Source organism: Topomyia yanbarensis, chromosome 3 (genome assembly GCF_030247195.1).
Source record: "Topomyia yanbarensis strain Yona2022 chromosome 3, ASM3024719v1, whole genome shotgun sequence".
Lineage (NCBI taxonomy): Eukaryota > Metazoa > Arthropoda > Insecta > Diptera > Culicidae > Topomyia > Topomyia yanbarensis.
Window position 1 is genome coordinate 351777484 of NC_080672.1, and position 19592 is coordinate 351797075.

The window sequence follows — 19592 nt, forward strand, 5'->3', positions numbered from 1 at the left end:
AACGTGACAAGCGGTCCTCATAAGAGGTGGCGCTTAAATCGCTTGTTCAGTGATCCGGGAAACGCTATAGCAGACAGATACGTAGGTACGTTTGGCACGCGCTACACCACTCGGTAGGTACGTTTGGCACTCCGCTAGCGAATGACGGATCTCAATAGTAGCATGTCTGTAATAACATACGTACATGGAACTATTGAGAACCAGAGCTACAGGTCCAAAGCCCTGGTAAAGGAGGATGGTTGTGATGATCCGGGCCGAGATCACCACGTAAAGCAAGGTAGGGCATAACCCCAATTCCAAGGCGTGAAGCGACCCGTGCCGAGGGATGAGTGATCGAGGGGGTGAAAAAGATGCTCGATCGTTAACGGAGCCTGTGGGGTACCTGGGCAACCCCCACAGTAAGCGTCCCTTACCACGCTAATGCGGAGCTCTGGCGTGGCGGACATTTATTTCTCGCGCGACTCGTGGGACTTTACATGGAGACAATTAAAAATAAAAACAAACAGACGGAGGTGCCAAACCCCTTCGCTAGAGGTGGTTTGGCGAGGTCTCCCCCCCCCCCCCCCCCGTGGGGAGAGTAGTGGAGCGATGAGTGCTGCATCCGAAAGCACCAGTGACCCCCCAGCGGCGGTAGGCAATAGCCCTACCAATGCATCGGAGGGGCCAATATCTGCGATGCGCAAAGTAGCGAAGCAACTCGATTCTATAATCGACTTCGCTAGCGCAAAGCAGAATATAGCCAAGGAGTTGAAGTTGAGCCTCCTGGAGCTCCGGAAAGCTGTTCGTGTCGCAAGACAGGAACAGCAGGCCTATGTTGAGAGGGTGGAATGTCGGGAGAGGCCCGACAGAGAATCCCAGACAGTGGCCTCCAATAGGGAGGAAAGAGAGAAGGTCGATAGAGGTTCACAGACAGTGGCCTTTACCTTCTACGGAGCAGCCACGTCGATCGGAGCGGCGACCGAGTTCCCCTCGAAGGGAAAAGGAAATGGCAATCGCAAGACGGCATCGAATGCGAAGCGCCCTAGGAAGTCGCCAGGCGAGGGTGCCAAAACCGACACCACTCGGCGTGCAACCGTCAAGGTCAAACGCCGCCTGGGTGAGGTAAGCGAGGGCGAGAGTGACCTCGCTGTGGAGAGCGATGGTACCAGCAACCAGGCACGACCGGGGCAGGGGGGCTCAAACCCCTGGACGCTGGTCACCAAGAAAAAGCCGGCACCGAAACCGGAGGTACCGCGGCCTGCGAGGAAGGCCAACGACAGAGGCGAAGCCTTGTGGTTAAAAACCGACAAGGACAAATACGCCGATGTCCTTAAATCGATGAAGGCGGCCGAAAGCCTCTCGGCCCTTGGGCAGGATGTGCGTAGCGTAAGACGCACCAACACGGGAGAGATGCTCCTGGTGCTGAAGCGAGGCGCACAATCAAGTGCAGTATACAAGGCCTTGACCCAAGAGGTCCTTGGTGAGGGCGCCCAAATCAGGTCGCTAGGTGCGGAAACAACTCTCCAGTGCAAGCACTTGGATGAGTTCACGACCGCAGAAGACGTCGTCGCAGCCGTCAAGGAGCACTGCGACGTCACAATCGAGCGGGCCTCTGTGCGATTGAGAGATGAACCCTCTGGCACCCAAGTAGCCTACCTCAGGCTACTGAAGGCGGATGCCAAAAAGGTAACCGAGAAAGGGAAGCTGAAGATCGGCTGGTCGGTATGCCCTATTAGTATACCCCAGCCGCCTTCAGTGGATAGGTGCTATCGGTGCCTTGAATCCGGCCACAAAGCATACGAATGCAAAGGCATAGATAGGAGTAAACTATGTCGTCGCTGCGGCGAGGAGGGACATAAAGAGCGGGGGTGCACTAAGGCATATAAGTGCCTTATCTGCACCGCTAAGAAGCAAGCCCATAAACATGCTATGGGCGGACCTTCGTGTTCCTTCGGTGAGTTAAATAAGAAGAAGCCGTGAGAGTCACACAGCTAAATCTTAACCATTGTGCAGCAGCCCAACAGCTCCTGTGGCAGTCGGTCTCGGAGTCGAGGACAGATGTCGCCCTCTTATCAGACCCGTACAGCATCCCTGCCGGCAACGGCAATTGGGTGTCGGACGGGTCTGGAATGGTGGCAATCTGTACAACGGGACGGTTCCCGGTTCAAGAGGTAATACACTCCTCCGCCGAGGGTGTGGCGATTGCCAAGATCAATGGTGTGTTCTATTGCAGCTGCTACGCCCCACCAATGTGGCCAATAGAACAGTTCTACCAGATGATCGACAGGCTCTCGTCGGACCTCGTGGGCCGGAAACCGGTAGTAATAGCGGGAGACTTTAACGCTTGGGCAGTGGAGTGGGGCAGCCGCTGTACAAATAGCAGGGGTCAAGCGCTAATGGAAGCGCTTGCGAAACTCGATACTGTGCTACCTAATGATGGCTCCGCTAGTACATTCCGTAGAAACGGAGTGGAGGCGTGGATTGATGTGACCTTTGCCAGCCCGAGTCTGGCTCCAGGCATGGAATGGAGGGTAGACGAAGGCTACACCCATAGCGATCATTTAGCAATCCGCTTTAAGATCAACTATGGTGTGCAGCATCCGAGGGCGGGAGGTCCCTGTCAGGTACGCGGGTGCAAGTCCAATCACTTCGACAGCGAAGCTTTCACCGCGGCCCTGGGACTAGAGGCCAACACCGACAGTCTAAGCGGGGATGCGCTGGTAGCTGTTCTATCACGCGCGTGCCACGCCACTATGCCGAGAAAAACACTGCCAAGAAACGGTAGATGCCCGGTATACTGGTGGAGTGCCGAGATTGCAGCTCTACGGTCAGCCTATCTCAGAGCTAGACGTAGGATGCAAAGAGCTCGCACCGAGGATGCAAGAGAGAACCGCCGTGAAGTGTCTCGAGCTGCGAAATTAGCCCTTAACAAGGCTATTAAAAGCAGCAAGAGAGCGTGTTTCGACAAACTGTGTGAGAGTGCCAACGCGAATCCGTGGGGTGACGCCTACCGGATTGTGATGGCCAAGACCAAAGGGGGCTCCTCACCCCCAGAACGGTCTCCGGACCGGACGACTGGCATACTGCTTGAGAGGATCATCCTCAACAGGCTCACCCCGTACGCGGAAGGTACGGACGGTCTGTCAAGCAACCAGTTTGGCTTTCGGAAGGGTAAGTCCACAGTGGACGCTCTCAACTCAGTGATAAATACTGCCGAGATAGCGATCCAACGAAAAAGGCGAGGTATTCGATACTGTGCGTTAGTGACACTTGACGTGAAGAACGCATTCAACAGCCCAAGCTGGGATGCCATCGCGCTCTCGTTACACCGGCTTAGCCTACCGGTGGGTCTGTACCGGATCCTGGAAAGTTACTTCCAAAACCGCGTACTGCTATACGAGACCGATGCCGGTCAGAAAAGGGTTCCGATTACCGCCGGAGTCCCGCAGGGCTCGATCCTAGGCCCGGTGCTATGGAACCTCATGTATGACGGGGTTCTGAGACTGAAGTTCCCTCCTGGCGTCAAGATCGTTGGCTTTGCCGACGACGTAACCTTGGAGGTCTACGGGGAGTCAATTCCTGAGGTAGAACTAACCGCAGAACACGCGATTAGCACGGTGGAGGAATGGATGAGCGTGAGAGGCCTGGAGCTCGCTCATCATAAGACGGAGGTAGTTATCGTCAACAACCGCAAGTCGGCACAACATGCAGTTATCCATGTGGGAGAAGTCGCGATCACTTCACAGCGAAGTCTGAAGTCTCTCGGAGTCATTATTGACGACAAGCTGACCTTCGGCAGCCATGTCGACTATACGTGCAAGAGAGCGTCGACTGCTGTTGCGGCACTATCGAGAATGATGTCCAACAGCTCAAAGGTGTGCGCCAGTAGACGTAGGTTACTGGCAGGCGTTGCCGTATCTATCCTCAGGTACGGCGGCCCGTCATGGTCAAGAGCACTGAGGGTAACCAGTTACCTACAGAAACTGGAGAGCACCTACCGCGTGATGTGCCTCAGAGTGATATCTGCCTACCGCACGGTATCACACGATGCATCCTGCGTGATAGCGAGCATGATGCCAGTCGGGCTGGTCATTCGGGAAGATGAGGAGTGCTTTGAGCTACGTGGAAATAGGGGAGCCCGCGAGCGCACCAGGGTGACCTCGGTCGCCAGATGGCAGCGTGAGTGGGACAACTCCTCGAAAGGTAGGTGGACCCACCGGCTGATACCTAGCATATCGAGCTGGGTGGGAAGACCCCATGGGGAAGTTCACTTCCACCTGACACAATTCCTGTCAGGCCATGGCTGTTTCCGACAGTACCTCCACAGGTTCGGGCACGCGGAGGTCCCAGTCTGCCCGGACTGCCCAGGTGTAGACGAAACTGCCGAACACATACTTTTCGTATGTCATCGGTTCGATGTCGAAAGAAGAGCAATGCTTGACGTCTGTGGCTGGGACACAACCCCTGATACCCTTATTCAGCGGATGTGTCAATCGGTGGAGAAGTGGAACGCAGTCTCGGCTGCTACCATCCAGATTGCCAGTAGGCTACAGGTAATCTGGCGAACCGAGCAACAGACGACGGGCACGGCTAACTAGTGATTGGTTAGCTGGAGCGAAAAAGGCCAAGCGCAAAATAAGAGAGTGAATGGTCTGTTCATGCCGAGGTAGGTTGGCGCAGCGAATGGCAACCGCGTAAGGGGTAAACCCAGCCACCCCGAAGCAAGACAGAAGAGTGAGTGTATAGGCGTATAAGTGGACTGCCTCATGCCAAGACGGGAGGGTCGTAGCGTAGTATGTTGGAACTAAGCTATCGATGCCTCATGGCGTGGCAGAGGAGTGAAAGGGTGAGCATCCAAGTCAGTCTCACACTGCATGTTAAGGGTGAGCATAAAAGTCAGCCTCACAGGTTGGTAGAGGCTAGCACAAAAGTCAGCCTAGCAAGGAATGAAAAAGGTGAGCACACAAGTCAGCCTCGCATGGTATGTCAGAAGTGGGGCCTAAGAAAAATGTCCCACATGGGATGCCAGAGGGAGTGACAAAGGTACAATAGAGTGGCACGATTGAGAGTGAATCAGGTGATAGGGTGAGCACCCAAGTCAGCCTCACATGGTATGGGTAGGGCGAGCACAAAAGTAAGCCTAGCAAGGAATGAGTAAGGTGAGCACACAAGTCAGCCTCATGTGGGAGTGTTTGAGAGTGAATCAAAGTGCGATTGAGAGAGCACCCAAGTAAGCCTCATACAGGATGTATGAACCCGTGAGTGAGAGTGAATGAGTACATTTAGTACAGCCATGCCCCCAGAAGTAATACCGAGAGGTAGTTCCTGGGAGGAATGATGGCGGAGCCCAATGGAGTTTAGTCGGTATTAATGGCTGGTCACCATTCGAGTCCGACACGCCCCCAGTGCACCCCGTGCGGTAGATTGGACCCTACCAATAGCACGTGTACTGGGCTAGGACATAAAGGTCTTCTCCATTGTAAAAAAAAAAACACCATGTGGGGTGTGGCTGGTGGGTTAAAATGCCATTTCGTGTTGGTGTTTGTGAATGTTCCCGCCAGATCTCGATTCACTGCTTGAATTTCCAACGCCAGCGGAGCGTTACTCGCTCCTTGAAAGTTTGTCCCGTTATCACTGAATATTTCCAGCGGAGATCCTCGTCTGGAAATGAAACGGCGTACTGCCATTTTGAAGGATTCAGTAGACAGGCTGTGAGCTACTTCCAAATGCACCGCCCTCACCGTCATACACGTGAAAAGGGCGATCCAACGTTTCGCCTGGCTTCTTCCTAGCTTCATCAGAAATGGACCGCAATAGTCGACGCCTACGTACGTAAATGGTCGAACATACGGCCTCAATCGTAGGTCAGGAAGAGGGGCCATCCGTTGTGTTTGAGGTTTAGCGCTGTTTACCCGACACCACATACATTGTCGCGCCACCCTTTTCACAACTCACTTATAGATTTTATTTCTTAGTAACAGTATGTTTTATCATATTTAAATAACCAAAATGTAAAAAATCAAGTAGCGATTGGTCGAATACAGATTATATTCCAATTTCTTTTTAAATCACTATATGAAAGTATATGGAAATTCGAGAAATTAAATATTTATTTTGTTTCTCTATTTCGGGGGAATATCTAAAACTCGAAAGTTCTGACAGAGGGATTTTCCTAATAATGACATTGCTAAGCATTCGTTAAGAAAATAAATCTAGTTGCGTCCTTCTCAAATGGTAAAAGTCATAGTTTTAATTCACTTTTTGATGCAGACTTTATCAATTATTTTTTGAAGTGCGGTTGCGGTAATACCGCGCGGTAAAAGCTCATTTCCCGCATCGCAGCCGTGGGAAAAAGCATCTCACCGCACCGCAGTTTTTGCGGTGCGGGTGCGGTAATTACTGCAACTACGACGAGCCCTATTCAGAATCGTGCTCTGTTTTAATTATTTTGTGTTATTATTTTCCTTACCCCTAACCTTACCACCTCCCCAATCTTTTCCATCAGTGAAATGGTGAAAAAGGAATTCATGGCAAGGTACAAATCTCCGATCAACATGGGAAACGTGCCATTTGAGCCAGTCGTTACTAATTTCTGATTCCACCTTCTGCCATAGCGGTGAAATATGAACATTCAACCACAGTATCATTAACGCGCGCACGAAGCGATACCCGAGGACAGGACGAATGTATTTACGGGCTGCTGGAGTGTAGCTATTGGAACTGCACACGATTGTGAGTTTTTTGCTTCAATTCGCTGTATCTTGGGTATGATTTAGAAATGCTCAAGTTTTATTGAAGTTTTAGATGTGTTTCTGTGTAAAAATATCGGACGAACACAGCTGCCCCCTTCACTCCCTTCTAGCGCCGCCACTGGTCGTTGATCGCTCTACTTGAACCCCGTTTTGGTATTCGCCGATATAACTTAACAGAAAACAGGAGAGAACTTCATAGGCGGCATTGAGGATCGTTTTGTCTCGGTAAATATTAAACTCGAATTTATGATTCTTCATATAATAAGGGTATATGAGGCCAACAAATCCGTTAAATTCATAGTCTATAATAGGGTGACCATACGTCCTGGTTTCCCAGGACATGTCTAGGTTTTTCACTGACTGTCCTGATGTCCTGGGAAATGGAGGAAATAGCTAGGTTTGTCCTGGTTTTTCTCCTGTAAGTCTAATAACGGGTGTTCAACAAAAAATGATAATTTTTTGAGTCATGTAGTTAAAAAACAAAAAAAAATCAACGAATTCAGCATGTTTTATTAAAACATAATGCTTATTCTTAAAAAAACGTTTATGAATATTGGAGAAGGGGTCCTGGTCAACCGTACGACGCAACTCAGTCGCGATGCTCGCATAAGTGCACTGGACGGCACTGACGTCCATCTTCCGGATACAATTCCGGATTCTGGTGGTCAACTGCTTCGTATCCTTGACCCGCCAATTATTTTTGTACACTAAAGCATAGAGGGAACCGAAAAAATACTAATTGGACGACACTGGAGCAAGTTGGTCGGGTTCCTTTCTTTCGGCACGTACGGTATCTTTTTCTGCTCAAGATACTCCAGCGTCTTCTGGGCGTAATGGGAAGACTCCTTGTTCAGCCAGAAAACGTACTTTCCATCCGCATGATGCTAGTTAAAGAATGGCAGATGAATGTTCTCAAGACACTCCTCCTGGTACACTTGTTGATTGATGGCCAGACCACGGTTTTGAAATCGTTCTGCGCGATATGGCGATGTACAGCTTAACTTTTTTTTTTAAAATTTATGCTTAAACTTATATTTTACTTCGGGGTGTGTGGCCGATTTGTCGCTGGAATAGTAGCTGTGATTTCCTGGAATGTGGGTCTTTGAGAGCGGAAAGTAACTTTCGTCGTCCAGTACGAACGATGTCTCGCGGTAGTTCTTCGTCATCCACCGGCACTGCGGTTACACGATCGCTATCTGCTCGTTCGTGCACTCGGGAAACCGAGTCCATCTTGAGGGTTCAGTGAATCAAGGAATGGGAGCAGTGATATTTTCGGCCGGCGTCACGCAAACTCGCTCCGTCCTTGTTGTCGAACAGCTTTTTCGACACTTCCTTCTTCTTCTTCCTTTTCTTCGTCATTATCTTCGCCGGGTGGCCGCTACCGGCCTTCCGTTCCAAGCTCAGAAACGCCAGGATCCGGTAAACTATACTCACAGGTACGTTTTCGTCTCGAAAGTGGTCTACCGTAAACTTTATTCCACGATGGCCCTGTGTTTCGTAAAACCGTACAGCACGCTCGCGGAGTGCTTACTATTTCGACGCCATCTTCGATTGAACTGACATCACCCGAGCGAAAAGAAACATGCCACCCATTTCTAGGGAGTCCAGAGAGCAATTCTCTTGAAGAGAAAAAAAATACGCTCTTCACTTTAATTACGGAAAGGTATTCAAATCATTCTCATTTTTATTGAACACCCGTTACATTTCAAATTATTGAGTTTTCGCTTTATTCTTTCTGCTCCAAAGTGCGACAAACTAAACTTAATACACTCGAGTCACCCAATTGTACCATCCGATGCCTTTATTAATCTCTCGATAGTACCTCGTTATTTCTTTTTACTACTTACTTTTTTACGTGGAAATTGAAAAGAGAAAGAGGTGTGCGTATGCTCGTACCATATTAATGAGTTGCAGTCTGTTTGTAAGAAAATTTGGCTACCGAATAAATCGAACAAATTCAAGTTGTGGACAAAACTCTGGTCGCTTTTAATGTCGATGAATCAATCATTACTAGAATTTCTTCTTGGCTAAATCGTCTTTCAATCTGGGATCAGAAAAATTTTCTTTGGTACCTCTGAGAGGACACATCGAAGTTTTGGTGACTCTGCTTCTTCTAGAGATCTCTTGCTAGTGTCTTGATGAAAATCCAATTCATAAAAATGAAAATGGACCATGAATAACTATCGTGGAATAACTTCATTGAGCGCTCTCTCGAACTGGTGATTATGGAACCCCTTTAGGTTCAATACCAGTTCCTAATCACTCTACTTTTCCATCTCAATCGGATCGGATGCTAAAATCGCTCTGCTTGTTAACAGTGTAGTGAATCAAACGAACGTTTCTACATACAGTCTTCTGTCTACATGTACCGCGCCAGCAAAGCAATCGAAAAATAACAGTTGTTCAAAGCCAGTGTGAACAATATGGCACCGTTACTTTCATCGATGCGGTATCGATCGTTTATTTAAAAATGATTGAAACTCAGCAGCGAAATTTAAACAATCTTCGGTACAACACAGTGGTCGTTTGTCCAATCCGCCCTTGTGTTCGCGAAGTGGAACAATTAATAAAGGCGTATACTCGTAATGCGGTACTGACAGCATTTAAAACTTTGGCCATGGCGAAAAGTTTGGTTATGGGAAACAACATGCAACACGTCGTTGCGCTTGGCAATGTTAGAATCAATATACCCCTTTCGTCTGACGATGATAAGACTGCTGTGTGTCTGCACGATCTATCCCCACGTATTACCAATAAGTTAACTACAAATAATCATGTCGGAGTGCGTTACGGTGAAAGTTTGAAACCTGGAGAAACTTTTTTCGATGTATACCCAATGGTGTTCGTATCGTGAGAATGCGAGTTACGAAACCTATTCCTTCATACCTGAACATTCAATACGAAATAGAAGGTGTAAGCAAATCTCAAATAACGCTGTGTACATATGAAGGACAGATTCCAACGTGTCAAACCATGTGCGAAAACCTCTAATGAAACAACATCAACTGCGAGCAAATCCAACAACATCAACGAAATCACCAACAACAGGAGTTGCAGATCAGCCACCAACGAATGCTGGAATGACAAAGAATACGGATACACGATCGTGACCCGTTGGTCCCACAAACAACTAAAACCATGTAATCGTGAAAACCCATACAACACCAAGAGCACAGCATGGACGAAAACGATAAACCAAGGGAAAGCGGACTAAGTGATTTACATGGCTTCGTGCCTGGGCATGGTTTCATGGCTGGACGGTGAACAGCGACTAACAAAGTATACTACATAATAGGAAGTATGGAAAGTCGCGGTCAAATTGATACTACCAACACCAACCTATCCGCCGGTTTTGATATAGCATTCGATTAAATGAAAAAATATGGAATCAACGGTAGGTTTTGCAACTGTTTCGATTCTAGCTCTTAGATCGAGAGAAAATGGTTGTCATTGGAGATCGACATATATAGAGCAGGGGCTGTTGATGGCGTGTATGTAGTGCTGAAAACTCCTCGCCGGCTCCTGCACAGACGATCTCATAACATTTCATGTCATTTGTTCAATTCAGGATTTCCGAGTGCTCCGACAACAGCATGAAACTTGCACTGGTTGTGGTGTAGCCAGAACTGTGTGTGTGTAAATCCGAAAAAGGACGGCGATCTAATTCCCACGAAAAAATTTCTGGTAGAGCTTCTGTGGTAGATCCACGGAACTTTTTACTGTTGAAGCTTTGCCTGCCCGACCCAATAATTTTGAAACTGCCGAAAACCAGGCATAGTCGATTGAGAGGTATCGGGGGGAGGCAGTCTCCTTTCGACTGCCCTGGTTTTTTTTTACTCGCATCATATGGTCAACCTAGTCTATATCATAGATTCAATGTGTTAAGCGGAGAGGGCAGAGATGTAATCCTGCACGAGAGACGTACGAATATCGTTGTCGTCAAAATGAAAACCATTTGTGTGCTTCCAGAGACTCCATAGTTCGAATCCTGCCTCGGAGGGATTTTACCACATAGATGTTTCTGTTTAACTTATTTATATTTTGATCTGCTTTCTGTTGGACGTTTCCAAAGCATCAAAGCATCTCGTCTATTTTAAATATAGGTTGAAAACCATACGAATCCTGCAGTTTATTCTTAAAACTCCAACTAGAAAATTAACTACGTTTTGCGAAACATCGTTACAATAAACTTTTCAAAATAATTTACGACAGGCCAACTTTAGCCCCGATAAGTGCTAAATGTTCTGCCAAAAGTTGATGTGTCGATTAAGAGAAAAATTCCTGTTTCTCAGAAATAAAAAAAAACACCTGACAGAGGATCGTAAAAAGCAACACGCATGTTTCGAATCAATTTACTCTTCCTTTGATAAGACAAGGACCGAACAAACAGTCAAACGCTTTCAAACGACTTCAATTAACCTTTTTGTAAACGCGGGGATCAACACCATTAGGGAAACCCGCTGCCGTTTCCTTTCCATCAACGGGCAGGGCCCACTTAACCCAGCCAGCCGTGGCAAATTTGATGAAATTTTGTTTCATTCGTTTTTATTGCAAACTGCACATTTATTTATTTCTTTTATTCCGTTCATTGCACTGTTAGTGTTGGATTCCCATAGACCGGGCTGAAGTGAGTGCAGCCAATGTCCTCAACAGCGGCAGCAGCAGCAGGTCGTCTTTATTACCTCCGGTCATCAATCGGTCTAAAACCCTGGCAAACAAGATGTACCTATCACCTACAGGGGGTATAGGAACACGGCAACAAAAGTACCGGTGACTTTGAAATATCCACTATAAATTTAATTCCGTCCATAACTCGCCGGGGCCATTCAGTGGGGCACATTTATCCGGAATGTTTCTCCCGGAACACTAATAATTGCAATTAAATTAATACCTACCTGTCACGACTGTGCGCGGCTATAATTTTTATCAAATTATCCCGGATGAGCACACGCATGCCCGCGAGGCGACGAAAATTTCTGACAGTACCCACTCGCGCCGTTCCTTGTTGTGGGCTTCCTGTTGTACAAACGCAAACACAGAGAGGGAAGAAAAAGTGGATTCGTTTTTTTGTTTTTCTTCTCCTCGGCCAGCAACAAGATTGACTTTCTCGGTTCGAGTTCTTCTATGCGCGATTGGTCGGGCAGAATATGAACGGTGCACCATAAAAAAAAGAAGAAAAAAATCGACGAAGTGTGTTGTCCTGTCCTCCCGAAGGAGATGATTATATAATAACGGGGGATATCCGCAAAATTGCTCCCGGTCACAGGTGTTTACGTAGGTATGCGTGTTTGTGTGGGTTTTTTTTCGGGTATCAGTTTGGAGAATGATAATCTCATTTTCTTGCTTTTATTTCATATCAATTATAAAACAGATGCGAAAAACAAGTTCTGATGAACGTTTAAGGGTAGTTTCATATTAAAGGTGATTGCATCTGTAATACAGGAATTTGATGATCGTTTAATCGATAAACATCTTTATAAGATACATAAATGCGAAAATGATCACACCTTTTGGGTATTCTATATTTAATGTTGGAGTTAGTTTGTTCGAAATTTTATTTTTGAAAGTGATGTGCCGAGAAATATACTGGCTTACATACGCTTTACTACCGACTTCTGAGTCTGAATGTAACCAAAGGACGAGAGCAGAGTGAGACGCATCCTACCAATCAATTTTGTTTTCTTTCGGTACATCAACATTCAATTCGACGGCATTCTGTTTTGTATTTGCGTATATCTATTTATATTTGCTGCTGTGTCCGTTATATCCAAAATGACAATTTTAAAAAATGTTTCTAGATTATACATGATTAGGTAAAATATCACTTTTTCGGGAATCAAGTGTTAAATACTTGGCAGAATATGTTTTCGAGGTCGGCACTTTGGTGGTTTTAACAATTATTTTCTGGATTGTAGTACAGGATTAGGTGCTTTTTTGATATAGTGTAACATTATTTGTAGATAGTTTTCGAACGGGAATGCGGAAAATAATCCAGTTTCCCTTGTATAATTGTCCGCTAGATGGGTTAATACATGAAAATTACATACAAAATATTTCTCTCCATATAACGTCATATAATCGCGGCCTAATGCTTCCAGGCTATTTTTTGCATTGCTGTTCATGGTACGATGAAGTGTTGGATGGCTTGATAAACGTATGGCAGAATTCAGTTTAATAAAGGGTTCATAATAACGATTACCCAGTACATCTACAAAGGATAATGGCCCAATATAGAGCAACAAGAAACGTTATTCTGTGGTTTTGTTTGAACCACTTTATAGCCTTTAGTGGCCTTGACGTTTGAGTAAAATCGCTACAAATTTGTTTTGGAAGCGAAATATTCTTCGATCTTTTTCACTTTTTTGTAATGAATTTAAATGGCCTGCTATGATCATGTTATTTAGCCATTGTTTTAGCATTGTACGGAACATATCCAATAAAACGTAATGCATATAGTCAATAGGCACCTAAAATGCAGCCAAACGCCTATTTGTGTTAATGAAGCAAGTTTATCAACTCAACTGATGACCATCAGTCAGAATTATACTTTTAATTTTCCCTGTGTAAATTTATGTCGAAATTTTTATAGAAGACAGCAAGGCGATACTTCCGCAAGCTTGAATTTATATCACCAACAGTTCTGGTAGTATAGTAGCAACTTGTCCCAGTGTTGACTAAGGCTTAAAATCGAAGATTTTGAAGCAATTACCGGTGAACTGCATTCGGAGAACATTTCAGTACTTCAATTGTTCGAAATAAATGCATACTTGCCGCAGTAACCAGTTTGGAGTATTGTAATTCATTCTCGCACACGGGATCGGGACGACTGGTAAACGCTGGCTGTAGTGGCTGGACTGTGGCGGGGAACCGAGGGCTTCTATAATATAACCCTTAAATGTAAACTTCTTTTGTAATATAACCCTTAAATTAACGAATTCTGTGATATAAACGGCCCTATTCTGCGCGGCGTGTGACGTGAGACGACTAATCTCACCTCACTCTAAGTGACTTTTCTCACCCAATTCTGAAGAGTCACTTCGGGTGACGTGAGACACCCATTTAACCGCAATGGGGAATCTCACATCACCCGAGTCGACTCTCAGAATAGGGTGAGAAAAGTCACGTAAAGTGAGGTGAGATTAGTCGTCTCACGTCACACGCCGCGCAGAATAGGGCCGAAAATCTCAACAACAGGTAAATATCGAATCAATATCGAAAAATGAATACCAATGAAAAATGAGTTTCATGCAGTTAAGCGATAAACGGCGGTGCATTCCAGTATTAATCTAGTGACCGAAATGTTTATGGTAGTCGATATTAAATTTATCAGTATCCGATTCGGTTAGAAAGACGCTTTTAGGATTTTCGATTGATTGACACCGGTGTAGTGTAGTGCACTGGTTTTGCACTTTCTAGCAGAAGTGTCAATGGAACATACCCAGTTTTCTGCACTTCTGCTAGAAAGCGCAAAAATGGTGCAGTTCCAGTGCACTCCACTACACCGGTGTCAATCAATCGAAAATCGTATTTGAGTGCTTCATTAGTTTGTTTGGGAGCTTGACTCGGAATAAAAGTGGAGAAAAATTTAGCTAAAAACTAGCTCCAAAATTAAAAACACTATTTGCGTATCTGAGCAAACCCCTACTCATGTGTGATGTCCCGAAAGAAAAGAAATTCTGTTTGAGCTGATGAGAATTTTCTTGCAAGACATCACGCAGAACTAGGACTTGCATAGTATATAACATAGTATAAGGAGTTGCCACCTTTCCGGAACTGACCATAGCACAGTGGGACGACTTAGAACAAAACGTTTTATTTAATTTTGGTACGCTGAATTTGATTTTGATATTAGAACATATTGAAAGTAAGCATTTACTATCTATTAGGGTGTCTCAAAAATATATATTTTATCGAAATTGTTCTTAAAATGTCTGTATATTAATTTTCGTGTGCTAAATCGTTTTAGATGTTAACATAACTTAAACTTGTTAAAAAAATCTTTGTTGCACATTAGGGTGGCTCAAAAATAATTATTTTGTTGCGAAGATTCATAATATTTTAATAGACATTTTTGTACGCTGAATTGCTTGTTTGGATATAAACATATTCGAAATTAACTTTCCTACTTATTAGGGTGGTTCAAAAGTAAAGTTTTATAATGATTTTTTCAATAGTAATTACGGTAAGCTGAATTTATTTTCCATGTTGAAACTAATTGATTTACGTCTCATTATGGTGTTTCAGAAAGGATTATTTAGTCTTTACGGATCAAATACGATGTGTTCGACAAATTTTGGAACGTTCAATTCATTATTGGATTACTTGATATGAAAACTAAATTTTCTTTAACGCCTAAAAGAAAATTTTTGAGCGTCTTAGTGAAATGTTTAATTACAGACACTAGTCAACAGGATGGTTAACACCATTTTTTTGCAGATGTGCTTTTAAGTTACTTAGATTACTTATTTCATATCTTACATAAAAAATAAAAAAAAACTCGGCGTATATGGTTCTTTTAAAAATGGTCTTATTTTATTTTGGTAATATTACCCTTAAGTTAAATACAACTTTTTATCAAAACAGTTATACCAAATGACTAGAATGCAACTATGTTCACTCAATTTTGTAGTTACTGTGTAGAAAGAAATAGTTCCAGAAACATTTAATGACATATTTAAATAGGTTAAAAATATTTACTGAATTTTAAACATTCTGAATGCCTTCACCATCCAAAACACCATACTTTTCACTTACCTCCTCTCTCTTGATCACTAATAAATTCTTCGTAGATCATGTTTCCAATGCGATTTGAAAGTGTCACTATTCTAGCTATAAAGTGATTATTCAAATTGAACATCAATAATAACCATGCGTCTCCATTCACAGTTTTTTAATAATGAGGAATTCCACGAAGATCCGTCCGAAAATCTTTAAAATCGTGACCCACCATCTTAGATTCCAACGAAACTTTACACGCTTCACCGTCATGCAAGAAGAAATATTTTCCACAGGTAATAAGATTATTTTGACTCAAGAGCAACTTTTCAAAAGGGCTTAAGCGTTTCTACGTGCATGAATTTCAAAATTTTTTTGTTCGATTACTCTATTTTATACAGCAAAACTATCTGAGAACGAGTTACAGGGAATGAATACTTCTGTCTGAAAAAAATATACACTGAAAAAAATGTGTCATTTTCAAAAAAAACTAAAATTTTTTGATAAAAACTTAAATTGCAAAAAAACCCATTTCTTTAATTTTTTTATATTTTGTTACCAAAAACCTAAAGAGAAAAGAAATATTTTGAATGTGATTGAATGATGGAGAAAAAATCGGTATAAAAGTTTTCCTAACAATAACTTCGTACATTTTTAAATTTCATACTAATTTTTTCATACTAATAGACATACACAATTGTAATTCTATTACAGAATATAATTCTAAGCACCATTTAAAATTAAAATGCATTTAACAAAAATCTTCCAAAATGCGATAGTTTTCGAGATATTTAAAATTTTGCTACTTCAAAAACAATTAATTCGTGTAATTATGCTCTTTTTGGGGTATTCTGGGAACCTGATTCCTCCGGTAAAAAGAACACTTTTCATGTGATTATAAAACCCGTCTTACGGGGTGTCAAACTTTTCAATTTTGCAAAACAAGGGCACTGGAGACCATTTTGAGGGTTTTTGGTCAAATTGGACACACCCCGGGATCTATCGGGAACCTGGTTCCTCCTGTAAAAGGGACGATTTTCGACTGGTTTCAAAACCAGTCTTGCAGCACTTCATGATTTTGCCGAACAAGCACACTGAAAGTAATTTTGAGAGCATTTGGACGAATTGACCACACTCCGGGGTATTTAGGGAACCGGGTTCCTCTGGTAAAGAGGACAGTTTTGGACCCTTTTGAAACCCTGTATTGCAAGCCTGTCAAACTACATGAATTTGCGAAACAAGTACGCTAAAACATTTTAAGAGTTTTAGGTTTAATTGGCCACAATCCGGGGTTTCCGGAAAGTTCACTGAAGGCCATTTTGGGGGTTTTTGGTCTAATTGATCACACCCTGGATTATTCCGTGAACCTGTTTCCTCCGGTAAAGAGGACAATTTTCGACCAGTTATGCAACATGTCAAACTTTATAATTTTGCAAAACAAATACATTGGAGTTCATTTTGAGTTTTTGGACGAATTGGCCACAACTCGGAGTATTCCGGGAATCTGGTTATCCGGCAAAGAGGACGCTTTTCTACCGGTTATAAAACCCGTCTTGCGGGGTGTCAAACTTCGTAATTTTGTGCAACCAGTGAAAAGCAAAATCATGAAATTTGACGTCACACAAGACGGGTTTTGCAATCAGTCGAAAATTGACCTTTTTTGCGGAAGGTACCAGGTTTCCGGAATACCCTGGAGTGTGGCCAATTACCCCAAAAACCCTCAAAATATTTTTTAGCGTACTTATTTCGCAAACTCATGAACTTTGACATGCCGCAAGACTATGGTTTCGAAAGTGTCCAAAAGTGTCCACTTTGCCTGAGGAACCCGGTTCCCGAAATACCCCGGAGTGTAGCCATTTCGTCCAAATGCTCTCAAAATGACTTTCAGTGTGCTTGTTTTGCAAAATCATGAAGTTTGAAGTGCTGCAAGACTGGTTTTGCAACCAGTCGGAAATCGTCACTTTTTATCGGAGAAACCAGGTTCCCGCAGGATCCCGGGGTGTGTCCAATTTAACCAAAAACCCTCAAAATGGTCTCCAGTGCACTTGTTTTGCAAAATGATTGACACCCCACAAGACGGGTTTTATAATCAGTCGAAAAGTGTTTGAAGAAGGCTATGATTTTTTTTTGCATTTCGGAAAGGGGTAACCCCAGTACTCCCAACAATATATCCGGAACTACGATTAGTTCCGGAAAGGTGGCCTCGGTTTCTAAAACTGGACAATTTTTGTGATCGTTTCCAAAGAAAGCGCATCAAATTGGGTTGGAACGCGGCTGAGAACCATTATTTTGAAATTTAACACTTTCAATGAAATGGGGGTTAGGAAGGTAAGAGTTAAATCGTTTCAAACTTAACTGGATGACTAAACAAAAATTAATAAAACTAATAAAATAAAGAAACTGAAAAAAGGTACAAACTTAAAAAATAACAAGATTAATAAAATGAATAAAATAGAAAAAAAATAAATGAAATGAATAAAATTAATAACATCAATTAATTTAATAGAATGAATAAAATAAAAAGAAAAGAGTTATGAATAGAAAAAAGAAAAAAATAAACAATTAAATGACAGTATTGAAACACGAACGATACTAGAAATGATATTAAATTAACAGAATTATATTGTGTCAAATTAATAATTTGGATGAAATGAATAAAATGAATGACTGAAAAAATCAAGGAAATTTTTTTGAAAATGTATGAACTGAGAAAAGGGATAAAATCGAAAAGAGTGCATGAAATTATTTTAGTGTATGATACGAATAAAATACATGAAACGAATAAACTGATCAGAATGAATCCAAAGGTTGAAATGAATAAAATAGAAAAAAAAATTAAGCAAACAAATGAATAAAAGGAATTCGAAATGAAATAAATTATTAAAATAAAAGGATAATATATTTAAAATTGGTCAGTTAATCAAATCGCTTAAAATAAACAAAGCGAATAAAATCCATGAAATGAATAATCCGGAAAAATGAGTAGTTAGAATGAAATTTAAAAAAACTTAAATAAAGTAAATGAATAAAACAAATTGTACGAATTTAACAACCATTGTTTCAAAACGCTATGAAATGTTTGTTAAAATCCCAATATTTGAGAAAATGGCTAGTTAACATACAATGTACCTTCCAGTGTTTCGTTTTCGTTCTTCTTTTCTTGACGGCAGGACCGTCTTAAGGCCACTCGGGGCCCCTGGGCACTATTGAACTGAGGGGCCCCCATCATTGAACAGCTGTAAATAGATGTATATTAGCATGTTTTTCATGCCACTCTAAGACTTCCAAATTTGAGCCGAGTTGGGTAACAAACCATCAAAATAAATGGAGAAAATACATAGATATAGATTCCACCGCCAGGTGGCATTATACACGCAAGGTGGTCTGAGTTGATCTGAAAATTTATTATCAAGTGACCCTATCATATTGTAAAAACCATTGGAGAGATAAAAGGATAATTGAAGGTTAGAAATAAAGAAATATTGTGTGACGTTTCTCTTAATAGCAGTTGCCTAATGTAGCAGAAACCTGACAGACTTAACATTTGGTAATCTGACATTCATAGTCGCATGACGTTGTTTGAGAATGAATAGTGCTTTAGCCAAGGGGGAAGGCTGAAGTATGGCGAGTTTACCGTCCAACATTTGAACGTTGGCTTGACCAGTAAAAAAAATCTTTGTATTCCGTGATGAGTTTAGGTAGCTTTCGTAAACAAAGCACGAAATTTCCATATAGGACTAATATGATTTGTAAATAAACTTTTGTTTTGCTGATTTCCCTTAATTTGTTATAATTTCAAAAAACATTTGAAATTGAATCTGAAAAGGGTGAAGATGTTGATTCATGTGCATCTTTCATGAAATTCAACTCGGCAGCGAAATAAGTTTGTTTACAAAAATATCATTGGCCCTTTTGAAGAATTATTATTCATTTACTATTTATTGGGTTTTTTTTAATAGTACGGTTTTCACATGTTCAATCTGAACATTTTAACATCGATACTATAGTTGCCAAACATCGTATATGGGCGAACGTTGATGTTTTAGGAGATTTAGTAAAGTAAAGCATAACACATTCTAATTCTTACAAAGCTGACAAAATAAAGAAAGAAGTATTTGTTGTTCATTTTTTGACGTAGGACTACGT